Source organism: Cebus imitator, unplaced genomic scaffold, assembly GCF_001604975.1.
Source record: "Cebus imitator isolate Cc_AM_T3 unplaced genomic scaffold, Cebus_imitator-1.0 Scaffold417, whole genome shotgun sequence".
NCBI classification, from domain to species: domain Eukaryota; kingdom Metazoa; phylum Chordata; class Mammalia; order Primates; family Cebidae; genus Cebus; species Cebus imitator.
This window is the reverse complement of record NW_016107732.1, coordinates 1,860,298-1,867,920: the sequence shown is the minus strand read 5'-3', so window position 1 is coordinate 1,867,920 and position 7,623 is coordinate 1,860,298. Positions and strand designations below refer to the sequence as shown.

The 7,623-nt window shown below is 50.5% G+C and overlaps 1 long non-coding RNA gene across 1 annotated transcript in view; it reads right to left on the bottom strand.

Annotated features, from left to right (window-relative positions):
• Positions 1-1,233: 1,233 nt before the first annotated feature.
• The window catches only part of LOC108289985, a 9,731-nt gene continuing 3,341 nt past the window's right edge, over positions 1,234-7,623 (bottom strand). Inside the window, exons 2-3 of the long non-coding RNA XR_001819379.2 lie at positions 6,622-6,918; positions 1,234-1,339 (exon numbers count right to left, since the gene is read on the bottom strand). This is a non-coding gene — a long non-coding RNA (uncharacterized LOC108289985). The remainder of the gene's footprint in view (positions 1,340-6,621; positions 6,919-7,623) is intronic.

The following is a 7,623-nucleotide window of genomic DNA, read 5'->3' as shown; positions in this document are numbered from 1 at the left end:
CTCGGGGGCACCAGCAGGCACACACTCAGACCAGAGATTCCTCCAGGCGTTGTGCCTGGTAGCAGGCTGCAGTTCTGCCCAGGCCTCGGCGATACTGTCCACGGCAGTCATGACAGTATAGCTGCCCCAGAACTCCCACGCAGAGGGCCAGTCCTCATCAGCAGTCTCCTGGACCAGCTGGCTGGTGTGCGGCGCAGGTTGTGGGCCTTGAAGGCAGTGTTGATGCCCTGGTTCATGGGCTGAATTAGGGCTGAGGTGTTCTTGGGCAAGAACTCAACGTACACATGGGCTGAAAGGCCACGCAGATGGGCAGGATGGTAGGGCGCACCATCCAGAAGCAGCAGGGCATGATGTGGGAGGCCACAGTGAGCATAGGTCTCCATGGCAGGGCAGAAGCATCCTGGAAGACGCTGGGAGTCAACCAGTCATTGCAATTGGAGCACCAAGGCACAGGGAGGCTGGCCTTGGGGCAGCCCTTGAGGGTCTGAGGAATCTCTGAGATGTACACTAGCAGAGGCTTTAGCTTGAAGTTGCTGGCTACATTGCCACCAAGCAGTAGGGTCAGATGGGCCTTAGAGGCCTTGGGCCCAGGCACAGTCACCCCTTCCAATGCCAGCAGCAAGCGCTTGGGCATCCGTTTCCTGAACAGTCCCGTCTCATCCACATTGAAGACTAGGTGTGGTGAGTAGCAGACCTCCTCCAGGATGATACGTAACACCAAGGGATACTGGGCAGCAGCCTGGGTGTCAGCAATGGCTGGCTTATCCATCAGCAGCCCTTACTGGCCCCAAAGCTCTCAGCCTGGGCACCATCGCCCTGCTCTTGCTGTAGCTGTACAAACAGCCAGCACGCCTCGTCCTGGATGAGCATGTGCTGACAGGTAAGTTTTGTTGCTTTTGCTCCCCAATCCACAGGCTCAACAGGCGTTCCATGTGGCCCATCACCACACCCCAGCAGCAGGTCAGCTGCACGGCACTTAACTGGAGCGGCCGCAGGAATTAGCCCAGATCTTGTCCTTGTTGACACGGATTGAGGCAACAGTGGAGGGGACCAGCCCTAGGGCCCTGTCAATCCACGTCAATTTCTCACTCTCTTCAAACCTCCACAGCACCTCCAACTTCACGTGCAGGGCAATGGAGTTCTGATCTCACTTGGCATGGTGATGGAGGCCAATCTCACCAAAGGGTGTCTTTCCTGACACTTGCAGGTGGGGGTCTGTCTTCATTCCTCCCCTCAAACCATGTACCTTGATGAGCTCTCTTCCTCCTGCTCAGCCCTAGCAGATACCACTGTGCCCATAATGGCAGCCTCTTGCCCTCTCTTGCCATGCTGCCTCTGCCTGTAAGGAGGAGACAGACACATGAGCATTAATCTTTGAGCACATGCTGGCCTTCCCACTCCCTGACACAGAGCACCCAGACCTGCTGACCACTGTCCCAGCAGCATGCCCAGCCCCTTCTTTGTCTTCTGGGAAGTGAGGAACAATGCCCACTCACTTCTGGGAAGTGAGGAACAATGCACACTCACTTCCCAGCCTTCCGTGTAGCTAGAGGGCAGTGTCACTTGGTTTTGGCCTATCAAAACAAGAGAGAGGTCTGCTGAGGGACTTCTCTCTGTTCTACCAGCAACGAGGGGGATATAGGAATTGCTCTGGTCAACAACTGCCTGAGGCTGGCACACAGGTGGTAAAGAATTTACCAAGACAGGAATGAGTTCAGAAAGGTAGATTTATTAGAGAAAAAGGGGATATATGTTGCAAGGGAGCGGCGGGCAACACAGAAGAGGAAGACCTTTCTGCCAAAAGGCAAGGGCTGGAGGGAGGTTTTACAGGGCGTGCTGCTTGGGTGAATACTGGCAAACAGGATTCCTGGTGCAGCTGGGCCGTGAGCTGAGTGCTGGTAATAGGATGCTTGGTCACTAGTGAGCCATTTGTGGTGGACACCATTTCTCTAAACATTCTCTGCCCTTTACTTCTGTTTCTGTTCCTGCCAACTTTCTCTTCTTTTTCTTTTTCTTTTTTTTTGAGATGGAGTTTCACTCTTGTTGCCCAGGCTGGAATGCAATGGCATGATCTCAGCTCACCACAACCTCAGCCTCCCGAGTAGCTGGGGATTATAGGCATGCACTATCATGCCCGGCTAATTTTGTATTTTTAGTAGAGATGGAGTTTCTCCATGTTGGTCAGGCTGGTCTCAAACTCCCGACCTCAGGTGATCCGCCCACCTCAGCCTCCCAAAGTGCTGGGATTATAGGCATGAGCCACTGCGTCTGGCCTATTTTCCAATTTTCTTGTAACTCCTTAGGGCTCCACATTTCCCTCTGACAAAACAACTATGACAAATCTAAAAAAGTCAGATATGTGGTGCATTTCTTTTTTTTTTTCAGACAGTCTCACTCTGTTGCCAGGCTGGAGTGCAGTGGTACGATCTCAGCTCACTGCAACCTCTGCCTCCAGGGTTCAAGCAATTTTCCTGCCTCAGCTTCCCAAGTAGCTGGGAATACGGGCATGTGCCTCCACACCGAGCTAATTTTTGTATTGTTAGTAGAGACATGGTTCCACCATGTTGACCAGGATGGTCTCGATCTCTTGACCTTGTGATCTTCCCACCTCGGCCTCTCAAAGTGCTGGGACGACAGGCGTGAGCCACCACACCCAGCCAATGCATATTTGATGAAAGCTAGTTTCATAGGTCTGAGAGGGTCTAGGGCTGGTTATGTGGTTTGTCTGAAGAAAAGACGTATCAGCAAGGGGCCCAAGTATGAACAGTATTATCGGATGCGATGTTGAAGACTGTACTGTGATCACCTTCTGGCTGCCAAGTTGTGCCTAAAACCCATGGGTCAGAGACACTGGGCTGTCCTTAAAAGGGGAGCCCCATGAAGAAGCCTTTACGGTTGCTCAAGAAGGTTGTGTTATGAGGCCTGTGCATGCATAAGGACTGGCTAAGCATGCTAGGTTGGAAGTAACATTGCAGATATTGAAAAATCAGAGTTTCGCTGGGGGTGGTGGCTCACGTCTGTAATCCTAGGACTTTGGAGGCTGAAGCAGGCAGATCACCTGAGGTCAGGAATTCAAGACCCGCCTGGCCAACATGGTGAAACCACACCTCTACTGAAAATACAAAAATTAGCTAGATGTGGTGGAGGGCACCTGTAATCCCAGCTACTCGGGAGGCTGAGGCAGGAGAATTGCTTGAACCCAGGAGGCAGAGGTTGCAATGGGCCGAAATCATGCCACTGTACTCCAGCCTTGGGGACAGAGCAAGACTCCATCTCAAAAAAAAATTTTTTTTTAAAAGAACACTACTTTGGAGTTTTATCATTATGTCCCTTCCAAGTAAGGGGATAGGGCAGCTTGTTAGGACCAGGAAAGAGTACATGAAAACATTTTTCCCCAGGGTGCATACTAAGGGGGATGTGGCCAGGCATGGTGGCTCACACTTATAATCCCAGCACTTTGGGAGGGCAAGGCAGGCAGAACACTTGAAGTTCGACAGCAGCTTGTAGATTTTGATTCTAAGTGACCATCAAGACCAGGCTTGCGGGGGTTGTGACTAACAAATGTAATAGGAGATTTGAGGTCACAGAGGCAGTCTGTGAGTCTGAGGTCAGGAGTTTGAGACCAGCCTGGCCAACATGGCGAAACCCATTTCTACTAAAAATACAGAAATTAGCTGGGTGACTGTAGTCTCAGCTACTCGCAAGGCTGAGGCAGGAGAATCACTTGAACCCAGGAGGCAGAGGTTGCAGTGAGCCGAGATTGCACCACTGCACTCCAGCCTGGGCAAAAGAGCAGGACTCTACCTCAAAAAAAAAAAAGTTGAGGGAGGTGAAGCATCCGTGCTGTGGCCTGGCCTGGCCTGGCATATATGCTGGCGAGGAGGATTGAGGATCAAAAGGTAGGACCTAAAAAACTACTTAGGGCTAGATAAGTAGCTCCTGTGTAAATTAAAAACTCAATCTTATTCCCTGCCAGAGTTAGGGTTACTGGATGGCCTGGATGCCTTCTGGACCCCACCAGTCATCTCTTTCTGCCTTCTGAGTTCCCTAAGTTTCTCAGAGTCAAAGAACAGAGTTAGGGGCATTTGTGGTTGCCATTCTCCCAAACTGGCTCACACACTGGGGTTGCTGGTTTTGTGATGACCCTCCGCACAAAGGAGAGAGGGGCAGTCCTGTTTCCAGTGTCCTGCTTGTTTCCAGTGAGGACAGGGTCACTAAGGACCAGAATGTGGTTGGGGAAGCTGTGGGCATTTCCAGCTCATTTGCCCGGCTGATTGTAGTGATAGCACATAGTGGGCTCCTTAGTGGCTGTTAGGCTCCACCCTGACGGCTGACCTGGGGCCCTGGGGATGGGCAGAGAATTTGCAATGGCAGCAGCCGTGTAGTGAACCTGCCACTTATCTCTTTCTTGATCTTTTCTATCTCATTCACACTGCAATTTTTCCTCTTTATTAAAGACTTTGAAGGCCGTGTCCAGCAAAGTGGGGAATGGAATTTGTGGTTCTTGGTCTAGTGTTTGGAGTTTGTGTCTAATATCTAGAGAAGCCCGGCTAATAAAATGAACAGTCAAAATACCGAGGACTTCTCGGCTCTCAGGGTCCATATTAGTATATTTTCTCACAGCTTCAGCCAACCTGGAGTAAAATAGAGCTGGGTTTTCATTTGGCCCCTGTATTACCTCTCTTAGTTTGGCATAGGTGACTGGTTTTATGACAGCCTTCTTCGTGCCTTCAATTAAACAAGTAATATATGATTACAGCATTCCCTGCTAGTGTTTCCCTCTCTGTAGCCCCATCTAGGATCAGCATTAGGAACTCCCGTTCTCCCCAGGCCAGACCCCTGAGGGTTCTAGGCATGAACCTCATCTGCCCATCACTGAGCTACAGACCAAAGGCAGGACTTTTCCTCATGAGTACAACAGGTGGTAAAGATCATATAAATGTCCTGCCAAGTGATATTAAATAAAATGGTAAGTCCTTTCAGTTTTCTTATGAAATGGGAAGGGTCTTGGCTAAAGGAGACAAAAGCTTAGCTTCTATCTGAGAGAGGTCAGACACTGGGAAAGGAAAATGGACTCTGGTAGTTCCTAGATGCACATTTGCCATTTCTCAGAGCAGCAGGACCTTGTCTGGACCTAACGTGGGATCATAAGTGGCCCCCAACCTGAAGGGGACAAGAGTCCCTGAAAAGGAGGTGGAACTGGAAAATGATATCCAAGGTTGAGATGACAAGGAGGTGAGGAACAAGGAACAGATGGAGTAGGTACGGTTGAACATGAAGGTGATATGTGCAGGGTGGCCTCAACCAGTCCAGCTGCTTGGGGAAAACAGAAAGGGTAAAGAAAGGGTTATTGTCAGAAGAGTCAGTGGGGCTAGAGAATTTAGCCAAGCACATTGGATAGGTTTGGCAGAGACTGGGATCCAGAGAGACAGTCATAAATTCCTGGACTTAAAGAACTTCAGGGCCAGGCAAGGTAGCTCATGCCTGTAATCCCAGCACCCTGGGAGGCCGAGGTGGGCGGATCACGTGGTCAGGAGTTCAAGACCAGCCTGGCCAACATGGTGAAACCCCATCTCTACTAAAAATACAAAAATTAGCTGGCTGTAGTGTCATGCGCCTCTAATCCCAGCTACTCAGGAAGCTAAGGTAGGAGCTAAGGTAGGAAAATCACCTGAACCCAGGAGGCAGAGGTTGTAGTGAGCTGAGATTGTGCCCCTGCACTGCAATCTGGGTGATAGAGTTTAAAAAAAAAAAAAAAAAAAAGAACTTCAGACCATTTATAGGAGTTGTGACAGAAAAGGCCAAGCTGTAACATAGTATCGGGGACAAGGGTCTCATTCAGAGACCAGAATTTCTGACCCAGAAGTTTGTAAAGCAGGCAAGCCACATTGCTTAGGAAAATTAAGCATTTCTTTTTGAGACTTCAGAGATCAAATTTGTTCCGATGTTTTATTTTTATTTTATTTTATAGACAGAGTCTCACCACTGTCACCCAGGCTGGAGTGCAGTGGCATGATCTTGGCTCACTGCAACCTCCGCCTCCTGGGTGCAAGCGATTCTCCTACCTCAGCCTCCAAAATAGCTGGGACTACAGGTGCGTGCCACCACACCTGGCCAATTCTTTTTGTTTGTTAGTTTGTTTTAGTAAAGACAGGGTTTCACCGTGTTAGCCAGGATGGTCTCAATCTGCTGACCTTGTGATCCACCCACCTTGGCCTCCCAAAGTGCTGGGATTACAGGCGTGGGTCACCGTGCCCGGACCTCCAATGTTTTCAAATGCAACCCAGAGGCAAGTATGAGGGACTAGACAGCGTCTGTCCAATTATGTGACTGGGAAACCAAGCCGCTTGGGACTAGTTGAACCAGTTTCCACTTGGGGCATCCTACCAAGGAAGAGTGCTCCACTCACAGCTGCTGAAGGACTCTGAGGTGCACTTTTCTAAAGGGGCGTCCTGCCTGTTAGAAAAAGCCTCCCAGAGCTAGGGTGCCTTACCCAGGGATGACCACTGGGGTGAGCAGTCCCAGGTCAGTCCAGGCACGTATTACACTGAGTGCTTGGCCCAAGGTCTGAGGGGAAGAGGTTGAGGGAAGATTCGCTGTTCTGGTGCTGTTTGGGATCACCTGGATTAAAACATCTGGAGCAGGATGGCTGGCTCTTCAGTGGAGAATTTAGAGTGAGAAGGTCTAGGTCGCTCAAAACGTATGTGGTTTCACCCTAGATGAGCTGCCATTGCTAACTGCACCACATGTAGAGTTCTGGAACTCTTGACCAGAGAAGGATAGCGGAGAGTCCTTCTCCCTTCCAGGCAAGGCAGCCAGCTCTGTTGACCCCCTGGCCTTCAGGCAACACCAGGGAGTGGCAGCCTGGCCAGACATCATCAATCACCAGAGGGGCACTGGAAGCTGGCTGCTGGAAGGCTGCAAAAGGAAAGTAAACTTAGGTCCCTCACCAGAGCAAGCAGTGGTGGTTAGATACCTCTGAATGGACACCTTTCAGTTTCACCAGAGTGTAGTCCTGGCCAGAGACCTTCAGTTGTCTCCACACACTTTCAGACTGTCCACCGAGGGTCTTGAGTAGGAACGGAGAGGGGAAAGAGTCCCCCATAGAGACAGTCCCCATGTGGGCCACCAAAACATCATGATCAGTGACTGCCTGAGGCTGGCACGCAGGTGGTAAGAGAATTTACCAAGACAGTAATGAGTTTAGAAAGGCAGCTTTACTAGAGAAAAGGGAGAGATAACATTGCAAGGCAGCAGCAGGCAATACAGAGAGGGAAGGCGGTCTGCCAAGAGGCAGTTGCCTGAGGGAAGTTTTATAAGGCCCTGCTGCTTGGGCTCAATGCTTGCAGACATGATGCCTGGGTGCAGGTGAGCCATTTGCAGCTGACCCCATTTCTCTGAACATTTGCTCCCATGCATCCGTTTCTGTTCCTGCCAGCTAAACCCATGTTTCCATTTTCTTTTTACTCCTTAGAGCTCCACAGTAATCTCTTAAAACCACAGAGGGAGGCCAGGCGCGGTGGCTCAAGCCTGTAATCCCAGCACTTTGGGAGGCCGAGGCGGGTGGATCACGAGGTCAAGAGATCGAGACCATCCTGGTCAACACGGTGAAACCCCGTCTCT